At 43.4% G+C, this 27,477-nt stretch overlaps 1 protein-coding gene across 5 annotated transcripts in view; it reads left to right on the top strand.

Annotated features, from left to right (window-relative positions):
- The window catches only part of LOC121443890 (BDNF/NT-3 growth factors receptor-like), a 330,682-nt gene that overhangs the window by 201,938 nt on the left and 101,267 nt on the right, over window positions 1-27,477 (top strand). The window lies entirely within an intron of this gene.

A 27,477-nucleotide genomic window follows, 5' to 3' on the forward strand; every position in this document is an offset into this window, starting at 1 on the left:
TTCCTCTCAGCCCCTCAAGCGAGGCACTTAGTGTAGGTCAGTTTGCAGGGTCAAGGAATTTTTAGGGGTTGACTTAAGGTTATCTCTCATCAGCCAGCACCCTCCCCTGGTGATGTAAGTCTGGCCCAAAGCCTTGAGACTTACTCACCTCCCAAAGAACAGCAAGAACTTAAGAAGCCCCTGGAGGAAGGACCTTCCAGCTTAAGGCAAGGAATTGGAAACACCAATATCCTAGCAGCCTTCACGACAGCTAGTTAGGACCTCAGGGCCAAAGGATGTGTATTCCGAAATGGTTTCACATCCAGACACATGAAGAAAAGCTCTCTGTAACTTAAAAGGAAGCTGTGCTGAAACTTTCTTCAGCAGTGAGTTCAAGTCCAGAGAGCAGCCAAGACGCTGCTGGCTGCCTTGACTGTCAAAACAGGAGTTTCCAATTCCGTTATTCTGCTCGGAGCAGCTTTCTGTCAGTAGGGCAAAGTTCCCGAGAAAATCAACTTCAAAAGAGGAAAGGCTCATTCTTCTACAGGTTTCGGCCTGTGGTCAGGCTCTGTTATATGTATGCCCTGAGGGCGGAGCGGAGCAGAGCACCCTGGCTGGCAGGGCAGAGTCAAGCTAACTGCTCCTCTCCTTTAAGACAGGAAGGGAAAAGAAGAGCAAGCAAGAGACCGTGGTCCCAATATTTCCTTCAAGAGTACACTTCTGCCTGCAGAGCTTCCTAGTACTAGGTTGGCCTGTTAAATACCCAGCCTCAGCAATGTCGTCAGCTGATGACCAAGCCTACAACACAGCAGTCCTTGGAAGCATTTGTGGCCGTAACCATAGTGCCATCCCCAACAGCTCGCAACTGTTTTTTTCCCTTCAAAGAAAACTTGGTGAGGGTTTGAACTATTTTCTCAGTGTTAGAGGGCGAAGGGGACACATGTTCCTGTTTTCCATCTTATTTGATTAAAATTTAAGTATATGCTAGAAGGAACGGCAAAACATTTTTTTAAAAAAGACAGCTTCTTGACAAGGCACAGAGTAGAAAAGTGAAGGGGACAAACTCAGCCTTGTTACTGTTTCAAGTCATTTAAGAATCCAGCAGGGCAGTGGGTGATGGCGCACACCTTATTCCCAGCACTCAGGAGGCAGGGGCAGGCAGATCTCTGTGAGTTTGAGGCCAGCCTGGTCTACAAAAGCTAGCTCCAGGACAGGATCCAAAGTTACAGAGAAAGCCTGTCTGGGGGTGTGGTGGGGAATACAAACAGGTCGTCTAGGCTCAAAAATGCAGACGAAAATGTTGGTCTTGGGTTTGTGTGTTAGGGATGCAGTAAACAGACGTAACTGTTCTAAAGAGAGGAAGACAAAAGACAGGCTCTTACTCCTAATGTGTCGTTTATCATCTATTTTCAGCCTTAAACTTGCTGTGTCCACACATACTATCTCAGCCAAACTTTACCTTCCAGTCATTTCTCATGAACAAGTGACACATGTAATGTTCATGTAACTCACAGACAGGTAGAACATGACAAAGACAAGACTCAAACTCAAGTTCCTCAACATGAGGACCTGGACACCAAGCCTTAGACACCAAAGCAGGCGAATTCACACACGCTGTGAAGTCGACCTCACCCTAGACAGTCTCTTCGGTCCTAACAGCGGAGGAATCACGTCTGTATTAGGACAACTCACAGGTTATCAAAGCTACTGTGTGTTTGGTTCTTTCATCCTTTGGCTGAGCAGCTCCGCAATGAACTCTCCTCATCCACCATCATGCTCAGGAGCTCACAGCATTTTTGTTTCTGTTTGTCATTTCCGTGTTGGATGCTGGATCCTGGCACTTTTACACTTGACAGGCAAGTGCTCCGTCACTGTGCTCTAACCAAGCCTCAGCTCCAGCAGTACCTAACAGCTGCAAAATCTTGCGGAGAGCGGGGAGGGCAGAAAAGTGGTTTAGCAAGTGAGAGCAATGGCTGCTCTCGCAGAGGACCAAGTTTCAGTCTCCAGCACCCACATGGCTGTTCACAAGCATCCCTAACTCAAGACCCAGAAGCTCTGATGCCCACTTTGGGCCGTTATGGGAACTTCTTGCATGTGATGCACAGATAGACATATGTGCAAAATCTCTCTTAAGTTGCAGCTGAAGGGCAACGTGCTTGCTTAGCATGTCTAAGGTTCCAGATTTCTCCCCATAAATATAAGAAAACAAACAAGCAAACAAAATATCCTGCCTTCTACGATTCTTAAAAACCCTTGATGCTTTTAGCAGAACTCATAAGTGCTTGTGTATTGTAAACTTGGACATAGTTTTCATCTGCTATTAATGGTTTGTACAATGGTATAATTTTCTTTCTCAGCATCAGAATATTAGTCCATTTAAAAACATCTACTTTTATCATTTTAATTATGTATATGTATGTGCAAATGAGTGTGGATGCCCACAGAGGTCAGAGGCCCTTAACTGGTTTGGAACTTTAGTAACAGGTGGCTATGAACTGCCTGGCTAAGGTAATAGGGCCTGACTTCAGGACTTCCGCAAGAGGCATACATGTTCTTAACCACTGAGCCATAGCTCTAGTTCATAATAAACATTTTTATATAGACAGGTTCTTATTATGCGGTCCTCGATGGCCTGGAACTCACTTTGCAGACCTGACTGGCAGCCCATACAATGAAATGTCTCTCTGTACTTAGCTCTCTCACAGTCAAAAAATTCAAAGAAAGAACAATAATATGCATAATCCAGACTCCCTGTGTATTTTCTATCTTTATGTGGCTTACTTTTTTCTACAAGTTTAATATTTATTTTATTATCTTTACTCCTTTAACCTATGACTGTACTTTTTTATAACTGTCTATATGCTTTCTTCCTCTCTTTCAAGCCTAAGTACATTTATTTAACACTGTGACCCATTTAGAGGTCTTTTTCATCTGGATCTGTCTTTATTGTGTATCTGTAATTACTTTCTGACAAGAAGCACCTCTTTATAAAAATGCTAAGTAGGTATGGCTAGGGTGAACATGGCCCTGCCTGCTTGCTCACCCAGTCCAACATGGCAGAGGCATGTTTACATTGCCCCATTTTTAGGTACACAGTGAGTCTATGTTGCCATTAAGCAAGTTGTAGTGCTTGCTCACAGACCCCATTTAAATGCTCCATAGCCTCCAGAAAGAGTCAGAGCTATTCGTTCTGGAAAACAAGGAAGCCTTCTTAAAGGAGCTGCTCAGTTTTTGATGCTACCGCTGAGTCAAGAAGCCTTCTCTTAAAGGAACCATGCCTCTGCTTGCTTCCAGCAAACAGAGCCCACCCAAGAAAATGCTGCTACCAAAAAACCATGCTTGACTCTGTTCTATTGTGTAGAATTCCTTTTTAAGGTTTCTCATGTTTTACGTGAATATAGTTGACAACATTGGGCACCAATTTGTTGGTGGAGGTTGCTTGTTCATTCGTTCCTGGCGGCTTTGACCCAGAATAACCACACAGAAACTGTATTAATTAAATCACTGCTTGGCCTAACTTTTACATCTTAAATTAACCCATTTTTGTTATTTTATATTTTACCATGAGGCTTGTGGCCTACTGGCAAGGTTCTGGCTGGCAGCTCATGTCTTTCTCCTCTGGAGGCTCCATGGCTTTTTCCTAATGCTGCCTTCTTCCTCCCAGAATTTAGTTTAGTTTTCCCTGCCTAGTTCTATTCTGTGCTAATATAGGCCAAAGCAGCTTCTTTATTCATTAACCAAAAAATCAGCACACATACAGAAGAACCTCCCACACTGAAGGTGGTGCAACTCAAGGCTTTGGTCACAGTTCTGTGAGCATGCCTGCCCACCTCTCAATGAACTTGGTCACTGGACTTGTCTCATTTTCTATTTTCCTTCCTTTGTATTCAATCTGTCCCCCAGCTCATGGTGCCACCCACATTCAAGGTGGGTCTTCTCTTTCTGGTAATCCTTTCTGAAAAGATCCTCACAGTCATGCCCAGAGATAGAGTCCCTGTGGGATTATAAATCCAGGCAAGTCCAGGCATGTCGGTGGTGGATATTGACCTTCACGTGCCCATCCTTGAGTTTAGAACAGGACGAGGCAGATATGATTGTCAAATATAAATGAAAGCCTAGCTTCCATAATGTCTTCACATAGTCCCATTAGCAATCGGTTGGTACCAATAGACATGATTAAAAGATACTTATAGATGACACACAATTCCTCTTAACCATATAACAACCTGAAACATATTCACAAGGAGGGTTCTTGTGAGCTATTCTTCCAGGCAGGTTCTTCTTAATCATCAGTGAAATACTCCCAGTAACACAGATCAACGGATAGTTGCACAGTGCTGCCTTCTCTGTTAAATGTTCCTGAACTCATAGAACTTATAAATATATGCTGCACACCTCCAACTCTGAATAACAAAGCATAATTCCTTACAGTGCTGTGGATTGGCCTGGAAACTTTGTATATAGATCCTACCCGTCTGTGCACTAGTAAAGCCTATGTTGTTCTCTGGCTTCTGAGAATGGCTGGCTCAGAACCCAGCCACGATAGTCAGGAGCCTTTCTCTCCTCCATGGGAACCTTCTCTACGCAGATATCCCGGAAGCCTCAAGGTGGACTCAAGAGAACAGATTACACAATGACATGCCAACAGGGATGTGTGGTTTATGGGCCATCACCTAAGTGATAGTCAATTATAGTATGGAGGTTTTGCACATTATCCCAGAATACATCTGTTTTATATTAGTATAAAACTGTATTTAGTCTTTAAAACAGTAAAATAAAATGAACTCTGCCATGAACGTCACTTGAGAAGTAAAATCCAGTCTTTTCTTCTCTCAGTTGCCAGATTGCATCTTGGGACTCAAGGGCTGAGTTAGGAGGGGAGTTAAATACACCCTTGAGGGGTTAGCCAGCCTCTGCATTCATCTCACTCACTGTACACTGGTGACTGAATCCCAAAGCTATTTTTATTGATGTTCGTGTCTGTGTTTTCATCCATTAGACTACAGAATTGAATGTTATAAATTAGGAGAAATACAAAAGGACACTATTTTCTTAAGATGTCCAAGGCTGTAACTTAATTTGTTTGGCTCAGCCAATATATCATATTCAAAAAATAAGAAATAAATCTTTACTCCTGTGTGCCACATTTAAACTGTTTTTAAAGAGGCACCCTTAGGCCATCGTGATAGGGGATGGATATCAGCTGGGAGCAGCGCAGGCCGGTTTGTGACCCAGTCTGCTTCATTTCCCGGATGGTGGAGGAGTTTTTCCATCATAAGAAGGCTGCTTTGAAATCATGCAGCAGCCAGAAAACAAATCACATATCTGAATGTATTTGCCCTTGTTTCAGGTCAAAGTCTGCAAATTATCCACAGGACAGCTCTCTTGCTTAGAGTTCACTGAGCTCTGCGAAGGGGCAGGTTTGGTTCTGCAGGAGAGACCCTAGATAGTCAGAGAGGAGCCCTCAGCCTTAATCTGGTTCCTCATAGCATCAACTTGCAGTGTGAGGTTCCACCTGGCGTGACCTTCAAATTAACATCAGCTCGGAAACCAACTTTGAAGAGGGGGATGGGATTTCCTGCTGTTCGTATTTAGTAACACACTTTGAACACAGAGAAGACGGAGGAACTGGAACTGAGCAGTGGTCATCTGTGCACTCACCTGGAATCTATTGTTAAGCACTGCCTCTTGGTCCCCAGTCTGGCTGCTTCTAAAACCATCTCCAAATGAGCTGAAGACAAGTGTAAGGTTTACTATCTTATCTGTCCTCCCTCCCTTCCTTTTACCTCCTTCCCTTCCTTCTTGAAGAAGAACGCTAAAAAGAAATCCCACACTAGCTCAGAACTGAGTATAATAAAGGGTTATTTATCTAGGGGTAGGCTCACAGATCACAGTCCTTTGCACGAATGGGGAACAGGAACCAAATCACGCTGCCAGAAGAGAGGCTGGACCTGAGCTTTACATTGGCATATATAGTATAAGAGGCTATGACCAAGTGGGCAGTTTGAAAGAATTCCTACAGCACCTCCCCCTTTTGTTTAAATAAGAAAGTTCTAAGCTTGACACAAAATTATATACAATAAGAACAAATATCAGGTATAAAAATTAGAATTACAACCAGCATAAACAATATCAAGCAAGAAACATGTGATAAATGTTTCAATGATTATCCTATCCTAATGAGTTTAAATTTTGTATAATAAATAACTTGGCCAAGTCATGAGAGGAAAGTAACTACAACTATCTAGTCTTCAACCCTAAAAAAGACCCGAGAAAGGAAATAATATTAATTGAGTGAGCAGGAAGTGCAATCAAGCCACTTCCACAATGTGCAAAAATTACAGAGACAACCTGCCACCTGGGCAATCACCAAAGTCTCATTTGCAACATTGGAGAAACCAACTTTGGCTAAGGCCTAGAGACTGACAGATGATTTTCAGAGGCAGGAAATTTTTCAAAATTGTCTTACCCTGTCTTGGCAAGATTTGACGGTCTTTTTTCTTATATCCTACTTGTCCTGTCTGGACATTGTGAATTTTGCCAGTGGTCAATGCATGGGCAGTTCCTTGCCCAAAGACCAGTTTTGCCAAGAAGAAAACAAGTTCCAAGTAGTGTATCTTCAGTGCTTAACATTCTCTCAGGAATAGATAGGTACTACCAGGAGCAATCGTGTTTCACATCAAACAGAATGCTAAGTTATTTAAATGCCATATTCCACAGCTCTTTAAAGTAGTTAAAGATTACCTATCTATGCAGAATACAGTCTTTATGTATCTAAAATTCTGATTAGTCTAAGTATAACAAACATAGATGACTATTGACTTATAATTCTTAATACCTATATAACTTAAAGACTAAGACTTCATATTAGAATATTAAACAATCTTTAAACAACTGTGTTAAAAATGAGGACAATGACCTCAAAATGTAAACAATGTATATGTATCTTGATGAGAGGTATAAATATATATTGCAATATGATAAATATATCCTAAAATTGTATTACTATATAAAAGAAGTGATATACTTGCATGCATACAATATGACAAAATAACTTTGCCTAGGTATACAAATATTGTAGATAAACATAGGAATATATTCAATATCTATACCAATGTAAAATGCCTATAAATAATAGCTAACAAGTATTTACTCCATTACTCACTATTATTATTAGTGTAAGCTCACACTAATCTATTATCCCATCCAATTTCCTTTTTTTTTCAAAGAGATCCCTGAGCTTACATAATTTTCCCCCCTATCCCCAACCCTATAACAATTATAATCAACCCCTAAACGATGTTCCTAACCCTGAGGACAAACTTTGTTGGGAAAGGGGACGTTGCCTTCTAGAATTACTTCCAGCTGTCATGGAGGCTATGTTCTTTCTATAGGATCCTGTGAAAGTAAAATGATGGTTAAGTTCCAAGAGTACTGTCTGGTATAATTGCAAATAGTCTCTGAGTATTTGGTAGGGTTTTTCTGAGGTTGCTATTTGGAGTTTGTTAGCCATTTGGGCAAGGAACTGCTCTTGCCTGGACTGCTTGATGGTATGCTGTTTAAACTGAACATGCAGGACCCACAAAGAAATGACTGCTAAAGTTACCTAAAGAAGGTGAGATGATCCTTTGGGATTTCTGCTTCATGAAAGAGTCTGCCAGATATTCTTCAGGACACAGAAGAAAGTGACTGACTGCCAATATAGGCAGAACTGTCTTTGAAATTTCCTGCTTCATGGAAAAGTCTGCTGGATACTATGGGCCTATAGGCTAAAGATGGATGCCCCAATGGTAAAGAAGAACTTTCGGTGACTGTCCAGGTAGCAAGATGTCTCTGTCAATTCCAAAGTTCTGATGTTGCTTACGAGTCAGGTGGTGGTAGCACATGTCTTTAATCCCAGCACTTGGGAGGCAGAGGCAGGCAGATCTCTGTGAGTTTGAGGCCAACCTGGTCTACAAGAGCTAGCTCGAGCACAGGCTCCAAAGCTACAGAGAAACCCTGTCTCAAAAAAAAAAAAAAGAAAGAAAGAAAGTTGCTTACAGTGCACTCCCTGTTTACTTAGGTAATATTCTATAAGGATATTCTATATGGAGTCTTTAATGGAGATGAAGAATATATAACTATAATTATGTTTTCCTTAGTTATAATAAAAGATAAAGTAGATATAAACATTGTAACTGTAATTCTTGCTTGATACCTGTTTTGTTATATGTAAATTTACTATGTTAAAATTAAAACCTTCCTTTTTTATTTAAACAGAAAAGGGAAGGTGATGTGGGATTCCCCTCTGTATTCCATGAATATCATTAGTTAATAAAGAATCTGCTTTGGACCTATAGCAGAGCTATAGGGGAACAGAGCTAGGTGGGGAAAACTAAACTGAATGCTGGGAGAAAGGTGACAGAGTCAGGGAAAAGCCATGGAGCCACTGCTGGAGACAGACGTGCTGAAACTTTGCTGGTAGGCCACGACCTCGTGGTGATGCACAGATTAATGGAAATGGGTTAAATTAAGATGTAAGAGTTAGCCAGTAAGAAGCTAGAGCTAATAGGCCAAGCAATGATTTAAATAATACAGTTTCTGTGTGATTATTTTGGAGCTAAGTGGTCAAGAACTAACTAGCAGCCTCCTTACTACACCTTCTCCTCTTTGCTTTCCTTCATCTTGATCCATTTTTCTTTGCTTTTCTTCAACTTTTCCTTCTCCCTTCTTCATCTCCCTCTTCTTTCCTGTTCTCTCTCTCTCTCTCTCTCTCTCTCTCTCTCTCTGTGTGTGTGTGTGTGTGTGCGCGCGCGCGCGCACGCGTCCCCCTCCTTTTCCTCTGTGGAGATTATATTTGTTTTCATGCAAGGAAGTGCACCAGCCTTAAATAGACTATTCCATGAGCTTGGGCCAGGATATTTTCCTGTGTAACTAAACCCCCATTGAGACTGGGAGCACCCATCTCTTTCCTAGAAGGTCCCTTCTGTGGTTGTCCTCTCAATCCGTCTTTCAGCCTGCATGGAAGACAGTCATGATTCTAAGCTTTTTAAGCTGCAGAGGCATTCTGCCAGCTTAGCAGCATCATGTGCAGGGAACCCTGCAGTGTGCGTGATAAATTGGGTGTGACAACTGACTTTCTTTAATGCCTTTTACAAATCAAAGCCCAGAATGCTTCTCTTTGTGTGGATTCCTGCACAGGAGCGGCTGCAGCGCCATTCCTGACTGCTCAGCAGTTTGGAAGCTGCCAAAGCCGCGTCCTTATTTTAGCTTCCCCACTGGCTGGCGAAAGTTCCTCACTGACAATATGACTGTGGACGTGCAGGTCAGCTCGTGATATAGCTGGGCAGGCGGGCACGCCTGTGCAGACACCACGGATGCAGACACGGTGTTTACTGTCAAGCCTGCCTTTGTGTCTGCACGTTGGACTCTGTCTTATTGATTTTAGACCGATTGTTCCTTGAGACAAAGGATGAAATCGTGCTTTTCAAAGCAGTGCGTGACCTGAAGGGGAGAACGGCGGGCCAACACGTAGCAGGGGCAGGGTGACTGCTATTAGCCAGCCAGGTAGATGCTGCGCTTCTGCTTCCGGTACATGGGCGTTCCTGTTAGCTTTTTCCAAACCCACAGGACACAAGACGCTCACTTTCCAAAATAGATGCTCTGCATGCAGCAAGGAACGAGGAGAGAGGACCGAGCAGAGATGTGCCCCAGGAGGGCTCTCACACCAAGTGCCAGGCTGCGACCTCATCACGTGGAGGACTGTGGAGTGCTGGTGCTAACTCTGGGCGGCTTAGTGCAGTGCAGAGCAGCAAGTCTCCCGGGAGCCAGACTTGAACGTGCAGTGCTCAGTCTCTGCCTTGCTCGGAAGGGTTCAGGAAAGCTGCCACTCTGGAGCTCACAGCCTGGAACGCACTCCAGCTGTGAGCTGGTTCTGTTTCGCGTCTTAGGTACTTCATTTACTGGTACACAATTTGGATAACCAGACCGGGGCAGTCATGTTCCGCGCCCTCCCCTCCCCTTCGCCAATCACTTTACTGTGCTCTGCATTTTTGTGGGCCAGCAGCTGCTGGGCCAGGGTAAAGCCGAGCACCTCCTGGTTTATTGAGCTTTGGCTTCCCTCAGTTTCCTGCTCTGCCTCATTATGTGGGCCAGTTAGACTCTATTCAGCCAATAATAGGCAGAGTCCCTTATTCAACCCCCAGCCTCCCAGAAGTATCCGGACTGCGCTTTCTGGTATTCAAGGCTAGCCAAGAACAAGAGATAGGAATTTTATATGTGGAAATACTGAAGTCATGTAAAATGATCATTCAAGCAACAGTTCGTATATATCAATCTCCCCAAACTAAATCCCAAAATATATTTAAACATGAGGGTGGCAGACATCAAATTAATAAATGGCCATATGTATCTCAAAACAGCAGATAACGATCAATCATCTGTAAAATTGTCTATGATGATTTTTAAAATGCCACACAGAATCGGGGATACAATTCATAGGGCTTTTCCTCTAATTAGCTCCAGACAGCACCTAATAGATTGGGGGGGGGGGGGGGGAGGTGTATCTCATCCGAGATGAGATAACATAAGCTGGAATAAAGTCACAGGAAAATATAGATGTCTATGATTCAAGTTTATCCAAGCTATAATGGGGGGGGGGGGCGTGTTAAAATCTAAGCCTGAGATAACAGGGCGATCTGAGACAATATCCTACAGAAGGCACCATACTCAGACAAAGAGAAGGAAGTGGAGGGCGGGACAGCAGGATATTGACAGACAGAGCAAAGGATGGGAGGGTAGGGTAGTGTGCTCTTCTCAAACCTGCTTCCTAAAGGGCCCTACCTCTAAAGCTGCTGTTTGGGTAAGACCTCCTCTGTTCGTCTGGGGAGCTGCCTGGGGGAGCTCAGAGGATTTGGAAGCTCCTGGCTCTGATATCAAGGCTTTGCAAATTGCTTTTCCCTGCAAGGATGCTGGCCCAACCAGCTCTCCTCCCCTCCTGCAGCTGTTCTAGTTGCAGATAATCCATTCCTGAGGAAGTCCTCCACATTTGTTTGGAAGCGCACAGCAACAACAACAACAAAACATTAAGTCGGATAGGCGAGGCCCCTTTGAGTAGTGTCCTTGGCCTTTTGGTAAAGTGCCTGTTAAACCGATGCAGTTGTCCCTTTAAATGATAAGAAGGGAAGCCTCTTGAACCCCTGATGGTATTCAGTTATAGTGAGGATTATACAAGACTCCAATCTTTGGGGAGTTCTGCAGGGGAGGGAGGGAGGCTTTCCAGGTCTACCATCTCAGGGCTCGCTCCTTGCTTTGGCTTGCTGCTACTGTAGGAGATTGAGATAGAGGGTTTCCCTTGGTGGGTACAAGGTGTTGGAGGAACTCTTACCCAATGACAAAGGATGGATAGATGTGTCTGTGTCTCTAATGAACTCTTAGTTTCTGGGTAGCATTTTTCTAAGATGATTATTAGGTTGCCCTCATTTGAGCCTCTCTCCTCTCCCTTTAGCAAGCCCCCACCCTGCATGCTTCCCCCATGAGTCCTGCTCTCATCCCATCCCCTCCTTTCTCCTCTCTCCCTTCCTTCCCTGCGCATGTACTTCAGTTACTTTGTTCAGATGAGATCTTTAGGAAATGAACCACATTTCTGCCTCCTCCTCCCCCTCTTCCTCTTCTCCTCCTTCTTTTGACACTGGCCAATTGGTTATGGTTGTGGCTGTTCCTCTTAAGGAAGCCAGGCACTTACTCTAAATGTTGCAGGATGGCTCCCCAAGCGGGTGAGCGAGTGCACTGTGCTTGTTAATTGTCTATCCACTGAGCATCCTGTGCCCCCACAGCTCAAAGGAATGGAAGCTCCAGGAAGGTAGGGACTTTGCTCTCTGCCCGCTGCCCTTCCCCCTCCCTCCTCCACACCTCCACTTCTATCTCCCCCATTTCCTTCTGTACGTTACAACAGTCCAGGCTGCCATCACAGTTTTTACAGGCACGTCTCCATTGTGCCGGCTGTCAATGATTTTCTGTATGTAGCGCTGGTGCCACCCACATGCCTGCCTAGGGCTGACTACAGCACTTGTGAGGTTGACCTGTTTGGAAAAGCAGAGAGCATGGCCAGAGCAGGACCAGTACACGATGCTTAAATGTTGCTGATAGAAGGTGTTTGTTACTATTTGGGGGGGGGGGGGGGCAGTTGTTTGTTTTTTGTTTTTCCTGTGCAAGTACATGCTTTAGGAAGACACTTGAACCCCATGACACAAAGCTGGGCACAATATCAATGTGCCCGTTTTGATTAAATTTAGCTCCGAAATTTGGAGGAGGAGGGGCATTGATGATTCTCAGGCCTGATCATTCATAGTTCCATTTATATCACGTAATGTCAAACAGTAAACATGTTTTTATTGAAGTCAGTGAGGAACGAATTCTTATCAGAAAAGTCCATAGCAAAGTAACTCCCGGACAATACTGACTGTATTTTAGGTTAAAACACCCATGGAAGAGACCTCAGTTCTGGTTAGGACCTCAGAGATCAAGCAGCCCGCCCCTTTGCTTAGATAGGGAACCAGTTCAAAGCCGTGTGCTGGCCCAGGGACACACAGGTGACAAGTCTCAGGGAAACCTTCTACCTGTTCCATGTGGCTCTTTCTGCCTCCACCCTCTATCACAGGAGCGTCAAACCTTTCGACTTGGTGTCTCAGCATTGCCATCTACAAAGCACATGCTTGAGAACCTAGAAACCAAGTTTAAAAACATTACAGAGCAAGGAATCTTACAAAGTTTTCCGTGAGTTTAGAGTTCATGTGGGCTGGCGCTCGGTGCTGTGCTTGGCTGCATGTTGGACGGGTCTGACTGAACGTGGTGGGGATGAGGCTAAAGGATGTTGTTTCTGAGGTAGCCGTGGGGTTGATAATGATATAGAAAGGATTTCTTTGAGGTTTTCATGCTTCATCTGGAAGCTGCTTGGAACATCCCGAGAGTGCTCTGGGCCATGGAAGGACCAGCTTCAGCACCTCAGCCTCTCAGCAATGGAGGCGCTACAGCTGTTCCAAAGCCAGTCTGCCCTTCCCCTGAGGCTTGGGGAGCTCAACCACGCCCCTTAAAACATCTGCATTTGAGTCTAGATACATAATTGGGTTCACAATGGCCTTCTCTCCCATCGCCAGGAGGGTATGGAAGCTTCTGGATCTCCAAGGTGAGGAGGATTGGCTGAACAGATACCAACTTAGAGGCCTTGTTTATTAATTCGAGGAAGTCTTTTTCCCAAGTCTCAATGGAAAAACTTTCAATAGCTGAAAACATCTACCAGTTTTAATTTAAAAAATCTGTTTCTTTTTCTTGGAGGGCAGCACGAGAAAGCAACATATGGCTCAGAAAACTACCAGGGAGGTGCCCGGGGAGGACGGCTGTGCTTGTGGGCGCTATATAAGCTCTTCACGCTGACCCCAAAGAAAACTGCAAAGGGAGGCAGCGTTTCCTAAAAGGAGACATTAATTACAAGTTGAACACTTGATTGAGTTTTCTTAAAAAGTGTTTCTAGTTAGTGTGGAACTTTGAGAGGTTGGAATTTCCAATCCTACCACACTGGGCAGCTGAAGAATCTGTATATGAGATTCCTAATTGAAGGTGGTTAAAATCCAATAAAACTAAAATTTCAGTTTCTCCTTTGAAGCGGCTACAAAAAGTCACAACAGAAAGTTCATTGGACACAGGCGACCAATGAGATGTCAGCAAAGCCACAGGGAAAATTTCCCTGGGAGGCAGCTGGTGTGCAGGGCTGTGGGGGTGGCCACAAGCGGACAATCTGAGGAGCCAGCCTTGGGAGTGGAGTCTGGCAGCAACACTAGCTGGTCTTCCCCACAGCGTCACCCATGGTCTTGTTCCCTGTCCCCAGGTCATGATCGACCTGATTGAACGCAGCTCGCTCTGATTAGCTGATTAGCTCTCGGTTGGTTAAAGTGGGTGTGGAATCCTTCACCTGAGTGCGCTGAGGTTTCCTCTGAGACAGGCAGCCAGAGAAGATGAACAGTTCTTTCCTTCCTCTCCCCATGGCCTCGGTTCCCTATTTCTCTCTTCCTTTCTTCTCCTTTGCTTTCCTTCCTCCTCTTCTCCCCACACAGCCTTGCACTGTAGACAGTCACTAGGCCCTGGAGTAAAGGACTTCGTGTTGGATCAGGAGATACCTCAATGGAGATAGACTAGGAAGAAATTCCTTCCTGAGCATCTTAATGCAAGGACTCACTGTTTCGGGCCACTCCACATTACTGGGTTGGAAGTATCACCTATAATGCCAAAGGAAGAGAGGATGCCACCAGGTAGTTTGTATGGAGTGGATCCTCCTCTATATCCAAAACACGAATTAACCACAGCCTAGGTCAGAATCTCCTCTTTGCAGGCACACCTGTTGTTAACAACTTTGAGAGGGCAAAACGAAGCTCAGACTCCCTAACTTCCACTCCAGGTGAAACAGACTCACAACTGTGGGTCCCCACAGTCTCCAGTGTGCTTACAACCTTGGGAATAATCTTATCACTCACTGATAGGCTGTGTACATTTTATTACATAGACTCATTCATTCGTACTCACGGATGAATGGTTCTTCTTTGACAACTTATTTATGGATTCTACGTGTATTTATCCAATACTACTGTGCTACAAAGTTCAGTGGTCAATATTCTTTCTTCCTTGGAATTGCCAATCTCCCGAGGAGGAGCTGGGGAGTGCCCCTCTTTGGCTGTAGTGAACACTCTGGGATCTCCCCCTCCCCCCTCACTGAATACTTAAGTTATGTGCTGAGAAAGACCATCACAATCCCAGTGTTTTTATGACTACACACTAGTATACTGCTGGTTTCTATTTCTGTTTTCCAGTCATCATCTTAGTGAGCAGTGAGTAGATAGAGGAGGCTGGCAGAGACCGTGTCGACATGGATGGTTTAATTCTGTTAATTGAGGGACTGCAGGCTGGCACTTGATTCTCATTTCAAATTGCTTTTACATAATTACTTGTAAGGTAGACTAGTTCATCCACGCTTGTTGGTGATGAACCAATCACCCTAGCTTCTTTATGTGAATTCTCCATTCTTGTTCTTTGCCTGGTTATCTATTGGTCCTTTGATACATTTTATTTATTTTTTTTTATTAATTTTTGAGTTTTACATTTTTCTCTGCTTCCCTCCCTGTCTCTCCCCTCCCCTTCAACCCTCTCCCAAGGTCCCCATGCTCCCAATTTACTCAAGAGATCTTGTCTTTTTCTACTTCCCACGTAGATTAGATCCATGTATGTCTCTTTTAGGGTCCTCATTGTTGTCTAAGTTCTCTGGGATTGTGATTTGTGGGCTGGTTTTCTTTGCTTTATGTTTAAAAAACACTTATAAGTGAGTACATGTTATAATTGTCTTTCTGTGTCTGGGGTATCTCACTCAAAATGATGTTTTCTAGCTCCATCCATTTTCCTGCAAAATTCAGGATGTTGTTGTTTTTCTGCTGTGTAGTACTCCATTGTGTGAATATACCACATTTTCCTTATCCATTCTTCAGTCGAGGGGCATTTAGGTTGTGTCCAGGTTCTGGCTATGACAAACAAAGCTGCTATCAACATAGGTGAGCACATGTCCTTGTAGTACGATTGAGCATCCTTTGGATATATACACAAAAGTGGTACTGCTGGGTTTTGAGGAAGGTTGTTTCCTAATTTTCTGAGAAATCACCACACTGACATCCAAAGGAACTGTACCCAGCTTGCATTCCCACCAGCAATGCAGAAGTGTTCCCTTTTACCCACAACCTCTCCAGCATAAGTTGTCATCAGTGTTATTGATCTTGGCCAATCTTACAGGTGTAAGATGGAAGCTCAGAGTTGTTTTGATTTGTATTTCTCTAGTGACTCAGAATGTTGAACATTCCCTTAAGTATTTTTCAGCCATTTTAGATTCCTCTGTTGAGAGTTCTCTGTTTAAGTCTGTACTCCATTTTTATTGGATTATTTGTTCTTTTGATGACCAATTAATTGAGCTCTTTATGTATTTTGGAGATCAGACCTCTGTCTGATGTAGGGTTAGTGAAGATCTTTTCCCATTCTGTATAGCCTTAATTTTTAAACTTTATAAGTATCTTTGACTTTCAGTCAGATAGGATCTCTGAAGGACTGTGGCTTCTAGCTCACAGCCTCCCCCCGCCTTGCCTTTCTCTCCTGTGCTCCTGGTACTTTCCATAGCTATCCACCAACCACATACGTTACCTTCTTACAACAATCGTAGTTTTAAAAGTCAGGTCTAGAAGTGCAGGTTGCTTCCTAGGCACAGTGTTGGAATTTTTGTGTGAGCATTCCACTCAGGTTAATAACAAACACAAAACTTCAAGATCATGTGCGCAAGTCTGGGAGTTATTTCCCTCAAATACGTGGGTCTAGGGGGCAGATTTGCCCTTATCCAGACTGCAAAATGGGAGCGGGAACTGTAGAAGAACGTGGGTCACAAAGTTCTGAAAGGGAGAAAAGAAGGTGGCAGAGATGCCAAGAGGAGTGCAGCTTCCTCAGGGAGCATGACTGTCCCTTGGTGTGTGCGTGCAGGTGTGTGCGTGCAGGTGTGTGCATGCACGTGTGTGTGGATGTGTGTGCGAGTGTGTGCATGTGCATGTGTGTGCATTCGTGTGGTTGTTCTGCATTAGAAAGGAAGATTCTCAGGTGTCTGGGCAGAGTGAGGACAGGGGATGGAGGGAGGACTCTCAGGACTCTGGGCAGGGTGAGGATGGAGGTGAAGGAGGACTCTCAGGACTCTGGGCAGGATGAGGGAGGCAGACAACAGGGGCCTCTAGAGATGCTTCACTGGCTGTAGGTATATTGAGAAAACAAGGAGAGATAAAATTTACCTTTGTAATTAAGTTTTTTATTGGTATACAAAAATAGGTTTCAGTATAATATTTTTATACATATATATCTTTGAGTCTTAATTTTAGCTGCCCATCCCTGCCCTTCTCTGCCCTCCCTTCCTCTCCACACATCTCTTCTACTCTCTTGTCATTTGTAAATGACTGTCTATCTTTCTTTCTATCTTCTAATCAATCTCTCTGTCTGTCTGTCAATCATCTATCTAAATCCAGAATCTGCATATGAGAGAAAATCTACTATGTTTTGTTGTTGTTTTAATCTGGGCGTGTGAGTGGGCAATGAGAACACCAGCAGGAGAGAAGCAGAACCAGGCCCAGGAAAGACAAAGATGCCTAGGGAGTGCAAGGCCTGCACGGGAGGGTTTGCATCCAAAGGACACTGAAGCTGGGGAAGTGGAGCATGGCAGAGCTGTTGGGGCAGAGGGGCTGATGGAGAAAGATGTGGGACTATGACATGAGAGAGTGTGCAGAGAGGAAAAAAAAGATCAGTGGTCTTGGAGTTTCAGATTTGGAGACATTTAGAAGTTCCATATCAGCAGGAAGAGAAGGGACATAAGAAAACTGGTCTCACCAAACCTCAGAAACAATAGCAGCTTGTAGGAGCAGGTTGAACTGTCTGCTCCCAAGGGACCAAGTGTGGCAGTAGAGTTAGCAGCAGTGGACCCATGGAATGGAGCCACTCAGAATTGGAGGTGTTCTGTAGCTCCAGGGGCAGTGACTGAAGGGAGGAGGAGTGACCATGAAGCCTGTGCTGAAGCCCCTCTTGTAGCGGTTTTGAGAGGGACAGAGGAACAGTGATCGAAAAGCCTTGATTTGATCCTTCTGGTTGCTTCTTACCTCTACAAATGATCCTGGCTGGACATAGTGTGTTTTCCATCAACACTGATATGCTGACATATTCCTCATCCCTCATCTCCCCTCTCATCTCCAGGTTTGGGAGGTAATGATAAGTCCATATAAATCATAAGATTCCCAGGCTGAAGGGATTCTGGGGTTGGCAAGGTGGCTGACTGTGCACGGCAGCCATTTTCTCCTGGAAGGGTCTGTGTCATTCCCAGAATCTCTAGAACCTCTACAGACAGCTGCCCTCCGCTCCTGTGAAAATGTGCTTGTCCTGTTACAGCCCTGTCCCCACCTCACAGCTTAAATGTCTTGGGCAATTTTTGTTGTTCTTGTTTAATTTTTTTCCTTTTTTCCTTTTGTAAAAGTAACTTTAAAGGATATTCATTTTAAAAGATACAAACAAACAAAAACCCCTTAGGACTGGAGAGATAGCTCAGTAGTTAAGATCACTTACTGCCAGCATCCAAATGCTCAGAAGCCTCTGTAACTACCACACAGAGGGACTCCAGTGCCCTCTTCTGGCCTCTGTGAACACTTCACATACACATTCATATACACATACACACGCACACACTCACACCTTTATACATACACACATGCAGAGTTAATTTTTAAAAAATATTAAAATTAAAAAACTCTGACCAATTATATAACTCAACAACAAACTATGCATTTGGGGAAATCAAACCATGTGTGTAAACTAAAAGGGGATCAAAGGTATTTATGACAGTTACAGAGTAAATATGGACTCAGTGTTTGTTGTATTGAAATAAATATCTCCCCCAAACTGCAAAAATGTATCTTGATATCGCCTTCCGTTAATATTGATACAGGTCAATTTAACATTCACAACTTTGTTCATGGAGGGCAAATCTCTCCAAGTTTTGTTGCTAAGGTAGCTAGGTACTGCATGGAAGAGGGGACCTTTGACCCTGGCTTGAGACACAAAGCATTGGTGCTTGTGACGGCGCCAGAGCTCTTTCCAAAGCCATGGGACACCTCCAGAGGGTCAAAGTCCATTTCTTTGGTTCCTTGCTCAACAGTGACAGTAGAAGTTGGTTTACTTTTCTTTCAAAATATGAGATAGAAAAGAGTACACATGTTTTGTAGCTGCCTGACAGAAAACTAGCAGCCTTGTTGGGTTCTGAAAATCACAGCCAATACAGCCGAACCAAGAGAACACGCAGATGTCGGTAAAGGTTGGGATGTCTAGGTGTCTGCAGAGGAATGGCGTGTGTTCTCAAGAATGGGATCTGTTTTCCTGGAACATAGATTGGATTCGTGTATGAGATGGTTGTGGTGTGGGACTCATCCCTTGCCACCTGCCCAGGGCTTTGCTCTGTTTTCAGCACGCTTGAGTCATCCCCCAAGTTTATAGCTCCTGAATTCCCAGTGTCTCTAGTAAAGGTCACACACACCCTCTGCATGTCCGTCCGTCCTCTGTGGCTTCTGCAGCCAGAGCCGGGGTTGGACCCTGGAGCTGTCCTCAGATACATTTCCTGTCAGGGCGATGCTAAGCCCTGTTTACTGCTGATGAGGCAACAATGTCTCACGGGATTTCAGAGACAGAACACTGTGGTTATTTTAACACTGGCCACCAGGAAGGAGAAGTGGACACCATTTATCTGAAGGGCTGGGACCTTCGAACAAAGGAGTCCCTTTCATTGTAGAGCATATGTGGGGAGCAGGGCTAGCTCCTACAGCTGCCCTTGACACAGACTCAAACTGTGCCGGATGAACCAGTGGGCTCTGAGGACAGGAAAACTAAAACCCGGTGCTCCAGAACCAGGCCACTCTGGCAGAGGCTAAAATAGACAGTATCCTCTGCATGTCCTCAAACTTAAAACTTTTCTACCGTGGGCATCTATTACCCCTTTATTCACAAAGTAACAGACACGGAGAGGAAAACCAGCAAACACACCGAGTGCAAGTTTAAAAACAAAGGTTTTTAATTGCTTTTTAAAGAATGGCTCTAATTCACGGGGTGACTCATTTCTAATGTTTTCCTCGTTTGCAGCAAGCCGTGTTTTAGCAGCGTATGACACACATACCCATGTATCGCTGATAAAACATTAAGTCAACAAACATTTATGCAGCACTCATTACATAGCAGGGTGCTTGCTAGGCACTGTGGGAGATTTATAGATAAATAATACACGAGCCAAGCCCTGGGGGAGCTTGCTTATGATGCAGGTGGGAAAATCCATAATTGTCAATACAAAGTGGTAGAGTTTGGTGGCATGGTGCCCCTCGCAAGCGATCAAGGCCTTTGTCCGGATTACGAATGTTTCTGGTGGTATGCTTACACCTCCTACAGGGTTTAATTTGGCTCAAATAAGATCTCTGCTGAACTTAACGCTCCTCCTGCCTCAGCCCCACAGCGCTGGGAGAATAGGTGTGCTCTGAAAGTTGTCTTTACTTGGAATGATTGTAGACTTATCTGAAGTCACCAGCAATGATACTGCAGGATGCCCTGGCTTTTTATCCCTTTTCTCTCAGTGCCAGCACCTTAAACGTCACACAGAGCATTCGGACTCAAACACCAAGGTGCAGACTGGTTCCTCCGTGGAGATCCTCTGCCTTGTTCTTTTAGAACCTCACTCAACTCCCTCCCTAGCAGCCCCCATCTGTCCACAGCCCCTGCGCAGCCACTAATTCCACCCTCTTTCCACAACCTTGGAATTTCAAGATTGTTATTTATAAAGAGTCTTGCAGGCTGTAGCCTTACATCAGAACAAACCCACTTGGCGGGTTTCCATCTAAGCTGTGCATTGATAGTCCTTTTCTACTCACACTGAGCAGCAGCGCACAGAATAGATCTATCTAGCGGGTTTGATTTTTCAGTTATTGAACACAGGTTGTTTCTTCTTTTGGGCACATGTTAGATACTTCTCTCACCGTGGTGATAAAACACTTGACAAAAGCCACCTAAGGAAGACTGGGGTTGTTCGGCTGGGTTCGAAGGTTCAGTCCCCCATGGCAGGCCAGTCAGGAGAGTGAGGCCTAGGCAGTCAGGGCACAATGAGACTGTGAGTGTTCTGCCCATTGTTCCACCTTGTCTCCAGTCCAGGACCCCAACACATCTGGGAAGAGTGCTGCCCACCCTCGGGATGGCTTGTCCCACCTCAGTTAAACCTTTGTAGAAACTTGCTCACAGACACACCAAAAAGTGTGTTTCCATGGTGATTTTACCACAAGGAGAGGTGACAGTCAAGATTTACAAGCACAGATTGTTCTGGATAGAGAGTTTGAAACGGCACCCGGAGCATTGCCATTGTTGGGCGGGGGGGGGGGGGTAGTCGGGTGGGCTTTGTTGAGTATTGCTGTATTGAGAAATTTCCCAGAGAGTTTCTGGGCTTCAGCTATAGCTCTGCTCTTACAGCAGCAGGGCACCACCACGGTGGTCAACAGCATTTGGTGTTGTCTCTCGCTCTTTGTTCTGAGAGGCACACAGCAGCAAGCTTTCTCCTTTCTCCTTTGTTTCCTCTGCCTCTGCCCTGTCTGCTTTAGTTGGGTTGTTTTCAAGCTTTGCATTAGTCCCTTGCTAGCTGTAGCTTACAGGTGTGGTTTGTCTTTTCATTCCCTTAGAATAGTTTTGTAGAGTAAAGACTTTTTAATCACGATGAAGTACAGTTAACTAGCTTTTCCCTTTCATGTGTTATACTCAATGACTAAAAGTTCTGTTTATAGGCTTGGGCCATGAAGGTTATCTCGATGGGTTATCTCATATTTAAGGTATAATTCATCTTTTTGACAGTTTTTGCATAAGATATGACACTTGGGGCATCGTTTAAGTCTTTGTTTACATTTATCCAATTGCTCCAGCACCATTGGCTGAAAGGCCCACCTTTCTGCTGCCCCAGGGTTTCTGTAATAAGTTAGTATGAACCTCTCTATCCTTTGCTTTCTCGGGGTGTCTACATGGGTCATTTCCTAATTTTTTGTGGTAGGAGTTATAGGTCTTTCTTCTCATTGTTTTCTGTTTAAGAATTTCATACGCATGTATAATGTGTCAATCTGCTTAAGAATTTCATACGCATGTATAATGTGTCAATCAAGTCCACCCCTCTCTCGCTTCTCCACCACCCTCCCCTCAGCTTCTCCCTTTTCCCATGACCACTATTTTTCCCCCATGTTGTATTTTAAATGCTGAGTGCAGCATCACCTGTATGTGCCACCCACTGGAGCAAGGGTGGCGCTGCTCCCGTCAGGAGCCACATCCCCGAAGAAAACTGACGTCCCTTCCCTGGCATCCATCGCTTTCCAACAGTTCCTCAGCTGGACATGGAAATTCATGCGCCTCTCTTGGATCCACGCTGGGGTTCTGGTTGGCTTGTTCCCTTGCAGGTCTGTCTCTGAAGCCACAGCAACTCTTGAGTTCATGGATGCAAAGGCCTCATCATGTCCAGCAAATAGTGTTTCCCCACAGGCTTCCCATACCTGACTCTTACAATCTTTCTTCCCCTCTCCCTTCAGGGGAGGGGCATGGATATGTCATTTAGAGCTGAGCATTCCAGTTTCTGATTCTCTGTTCTATGACTGTTTGTCTGTCTGTATCAGCTGTCATGTACAACACAGAGAAACTTCTCTGCTGGGGGTTGAGAGATATACTACTCTATGGCAACAAAGATAAGAACTTAGGGGGCCATTTACTGCCGTGTCTGTGGAGTAGAATGAGAATGCTATGTTCTCCCTATAGGGCCTATGATCTAAGAATGAGAATGCTATGTTCTCCCTATAGGGCCTATGATCTAAGAATGAGAATGCTATGTTCTCCCTATAGGGCCTATGATCTAAGAATGAGAATGCTATGTTCTCCCTATAGGGCCTATGATCTAAGATGAGAATGCTATGTTCTCCCTATAGGACCTATGATCTAAGATGAGAATGCTATGTTCTCCCTATAGGGCCTATGATCTAAGATGAGAATGCTATGTTCTCCCTATAGGGCCTATGATCTATCCAGACATACATTTCTGGTCCATTTAACAGTACTAGACATCAGTTTCATTGTGTGGAATATGTTTTAAATTGAACCAGGAAGTAGTTGGCTCTTCCCATAACATTTGTCTGCTATGGCGACAGTGGGCATACCTTGCAAGTCCAGTTGTTTCTGTAGCTGGCAGAATTTGTACCTGAGTAATATTTTCATTTTCCCCATAGTAGAAGTGTAACACCGCTAGCACTATGGAAGCTAGCCAGTACAGATGGAGCTTCCAATCAGCATCAGCTTTATCTTTCCATGTTCCACGGCTCAAGCATATGGCATCTTCAGCGACAGGGTCTTACCATCAAGTTCTGGGAGGGGAGTGTATATAAAACCAATGGTACTGGCTTATAATGTCCGGGAGCCTCTGGTAACCCACTAACCTCCAACTTGAAAAGAAGTAACCTATACCTTGCTCTGGGCCTCACATTCATAATGCATGGTATCTGGGAGGTCACTGCCCCCCGTTATAGGATAACTCCATTTAAATTCTTTTTATATATGTCTTGTTAGGAAGCCTATGCAGTAGCAGGTTTTATACAGAATTCTGAAAGGTTGTCAGTCTTAGTTAACCTTCCCCACCTTCCATTGCCCACTCCATTTAACCCTTCCTGTTCTATGGCTCCTCTTTTCCTCTTTGTTCTCCATGTGTTCTATCCCCTCCACTGAACTAGCCCCTTACTAGTTTCCTGAGTTTTGTGGATACTCCGGTTTAAACACACATGTGTAAAGATTCAAATGTGGTATCCAGATATGAGAGTGAACATGTTGTGTTTGTTTTTCTGGGTCTGGGTTACCTTGCGCAGAATGCTGGAGTTCATTCATAGCCTGATCATTTCGTAACATCATTTCCCTTTACAGCTGAATCATACTCCATAGTGTGTGCGAAACACTTTTCATTCTCCATTCTTCAGTAGATGGACACATAGGCTGTTTCCATTTGGGGCATACTATGTCACATGGAGGGGCAGTGAACATGGAGGAGCAGATAGCTCTGTAGTAGACATGCATCTATAGGCCTGTGCCCAAGAGCGCTGTATCTGGATCACTGGTATAGTTAGCCCTAGCTCTGTGAAGAAGGAACCTCCACACTGATTTTTATGACTACAACATTCACACTCCCACCAGCAGCTAGCAAGTACTTCCCTTCCCCACATCCGCACCAACATCTGTTACCATTTGTTTTCTTATTCTTAGCCACTCTGACTAGGGTAGGAGGAAATCTTAAAATGGTTTTAATTTGCATTTCTCTGATGGTTAAGGATGTTGACTATTTTAAAAGACATTTCTCAGGCATTTGTAATTCATCTTTTGAGAACTCCCTGGTTAATTCCCTGCCCCATTTTTAAATTGACTTGTTTGCTTTATTGGAGTTTAGTTTTTAAATCTTTGCATGTTCTAGACAAATCTTGGTGAACAAATCTTTTTAGTTTCATGAGGCTCCATTTACTAATTGTTGGTCTTAATATCTGCACTGTTGGGGTCCAGTTCAGAAAGTTCTTTCCCGTGACAGTGAGTCAAAAGTAACTCCTGCTTTCTCCTCCATCAGATTCAGGCTTTAAAGCTGATGTCGGCATCAACTATCAGGCTATCACGTTGATGTCAACAGTTAGAGCTGAGTTTTGTGCAGGGTGAAAGATAAGGATCTAGTTTCATTCTTCTGCGTGTAGCTATCCAGTCTGACCAGCACCATTTGTTGAAGATGCTGTCTTCTCTCCAATGTGTACTATTGGTCTTTATAAGCAATCCAGGTGGTTGTAGAGTGTTGGGTAATATCTGAGTCTCTAATTGTATTCCATTGACTAAGGTGTCTCTTTTTACACTATACCGTGCTGTTTTTATCACTTCTGTCCTGTGGCATAACTTCAAATCAGAGATGGTAACATGTCTCACAAAGTTCTGGATTAATTTGTCTCCACTGGGTCTTTTGTGGTTCTGTATGTATTTGGGCTTAGTTTCCAACTTCTCTTGTGGTGGAATTTTGGTGATGATCACATTGAATATGTGGATTCTATTTGGTAAGATCGACATTTTGCAGTATTAATTCTACCAGTCCACAAACACAGGAGCTTTTATTTTTTATCTTTTTCAATTTCTTTCTTTAGTTTATTATAGTTTTCATTGTACAGGTTTTTCATTTTCTCAGTTAAATTTATTCTAAGGTCCATTGAGGCAAATATGAATGAGGTTGTTTTACTAACTTCTTTCTCGTTATGTTTGTTATTGGAAAATACTAAACAACTAGTTTATTTGTATTATTTTTGTATGCTGTTACATTGCTGAATGTGTTTATCAATTATAGAAGTTTTCTGGTGGGGTCTTTTGGGTTTTTATGCATAGAATTATATAATCTGTAAATAAAGATACTTAGATTTCTTTCTTTTTTATTTGCATCCCTTTATCTCCTTTTCTTGTGTTTTCCTCTAGAGAAGACTTCAAACACTGTACAAAAGAGGTGTGGGATATTGAACACCTTTGTCTTGTCCCTGATTTTACTGTAAACGCTTGTCTAGTTTTCATGAGTTTTTGTAATTTCTATAGTTTCTCTTGCTTTTCATACACTGATATTTATTCATTTGTGATCCAATATCTGTGGAGACTTGCTTTATGTCCTAAAATGTAACCAGTTTTGGAAGAATTATGAAAGGTTTTTATTTTGCGGTCAATCATAATGGATAGTTTTGCTGGGTATAATAGTCTCAGTTGCTAGTTATAATTGTACAGAACTCAGAATACATTTTCCCAGGTCATCTAACTTTAAGAGTCTGTCAAACAGTCAGGAGTTATTTTGGTGAGCCTGTCTTTCTAAGTGACTTGACTTTTCTCTCTTGAAGCTTTCAATAACCTTTCTTCATTCTATGTTTTAAATGTTTTAACTATAATACAACATGGGGAGTTTATTTTTTGGTCATTTCCATTTAGAATTCTATATGCCTTTTGTACCTGGATAAGCATCTCTTTCTCTAGTTGTAGGAATTTTTTATGATTTTATTGAAAATACATTCTAGGCTTTCAGTATGATAGTCTTCTGTGTTTATAATTTGAAAGTTAGGTCTTTTTGAATTGTTCTAAAGCTTTCCCAGTTTCTCTCCATGGCTTTTAATAAGTTTCTCAATGATCTTTACTGAGTAGTACACTTCCTATACTTTGTCTTCTAGTCCTGACCCTCTGTGCCCCATGTTACCCTCCTATTGTGAAGTTTTCCACTAAAATTTTATTTCACTTACTGAGTTTTTTATTTTCAGCATCATTTGTTTTGTTTTTCTTCAATTCTTTCTTTTACTTGAACTTGATTTTCACATGATTTTACGCATCTCACTCAGATCTTGTTTTTATTTTTGTTTTTTTTTTGCCCTCTTTGAGTTGTTTGAACATGGTTATAATAATTTTGAATCCTTTGTCTTTATGATCTTCCAGGTAATTTTTATTGCTATGGGAGTATTAATTGTTGGAGGTGACATGTTGTCTTGGGTCTTCATTCTTTTTGCATTGAAATTTGTACATGTGGGAGGCTTGGGGTGATGGTCTAGGGATTACTTCCACCTGAACCAGGAACTAGGAAACCTATGGAAATGTGGCAGGGGGTCAAGAGGTCAGTGACCCCTTACCTGTCAACAGGTAAGCTGGATGAACAGGGAAGGGTGGGTCAATTATCTGTGGCCCAGCAAACCTTCCCCCATCTGAAGTGGAAGCTAGGCAGATGGAGAAGTGCAGGAGAGGTTTCCCTCTCAAGATTTAGTGAAGTCAGTTTTCTTCTTATCATTTCTGTATATGTGTCTTACAAATGTGTTATGTTTCCATTTGCCGTGATATATTTTAGTGTCTTTTAAAAAAATCATTGTATACATGGCTATAATGTATTTTGAGTACCCCCCACACTCTCTTTTCTCCTAGTCCTCCTGTACTCTCTACCACCTTACTCTCCCAACAGCATGACAGCATACAAAGTCTTTAAACCACTGAGACCATCTAGTGCTGCCAGTGTGTGGATGAACACAGAGGCATCCAGTGGAACATGATGCCCTATCAGGGCCGTATCCTAAGGAAACTGATTCCCCCTCCTCCTGCAGCTATCAGCTGTCAGTTCCTCTGCTAAGGGTAAGGCTTTGTGAGCACCTCCTCTTCATGTCCATGGATTCTTTTAAATAGTGCTCTAATTTTCATACATACAAAGACTTGCCCCCTGTTACTTCTGCGTTCTCTGTGGTCAGAGAACACACTCCATGTAGTCAGTTTATTTAAATTTTCTGCCACTTGCTTTACGGTTCAGGGTATGATCTTAGTATGTGTTCTGCGAGCACACAGGAGGAACGCGCACTCTGTTGTTGGTGAGGGCAGCACCCTGACACATGTCAGCCACGTTTCTGTAATTCCTACAGATGCAGTCACAGTGCTCATTTCTTCTATATCGTTGCTGATTTCTTAATCAGTCGCTGAGAGGCAGGTGTGGAAAGCTTTGATTTCAGCTATGGGCTTGTGATTTCCATTACCTGTTTTCCCTTCCTCATTATCAGATCTTTTATTGGGATTCACATTTAGTTTTGTTATGTCTTTTGGTGAGCTCACTCACTTACCACTTTTAATATCCCTCTCTATCTCCGACGAGTATCTGTGTTTATTATCTGATTATTGTCAGTGGTACACTTTCCATCCTTCTCTTTCTGACTTATTGCCATGTTTGAAGTGAGTCTGTGGCTAGCATGCAGTTGGGATATCTTTTGTCAGTTTGTACCTTTCAAGTGACGTATTTGAATCATCCTACTTAAGAGAGCTCTGCTATGTTAGCCTGCCTGCTGTTTTACTTTCATTTTCTCT

This window comes from Microtus oregoni, unplaced genomic scaffold (genome assembly GCF_018167655.1).
Source record: "Microtus oregoni isolate MIOR12 unplaced genomic scaffold, Mior012 000114F_ref0000099, whole genome shotgun sequence".
NCBI classification, from domain to species: domain Eukaryota; kingdom Metazoa; phylum Chordata; class Mammalia; order Rodentia; family Cricetidae; genus Microtus; species Microtus oregoni.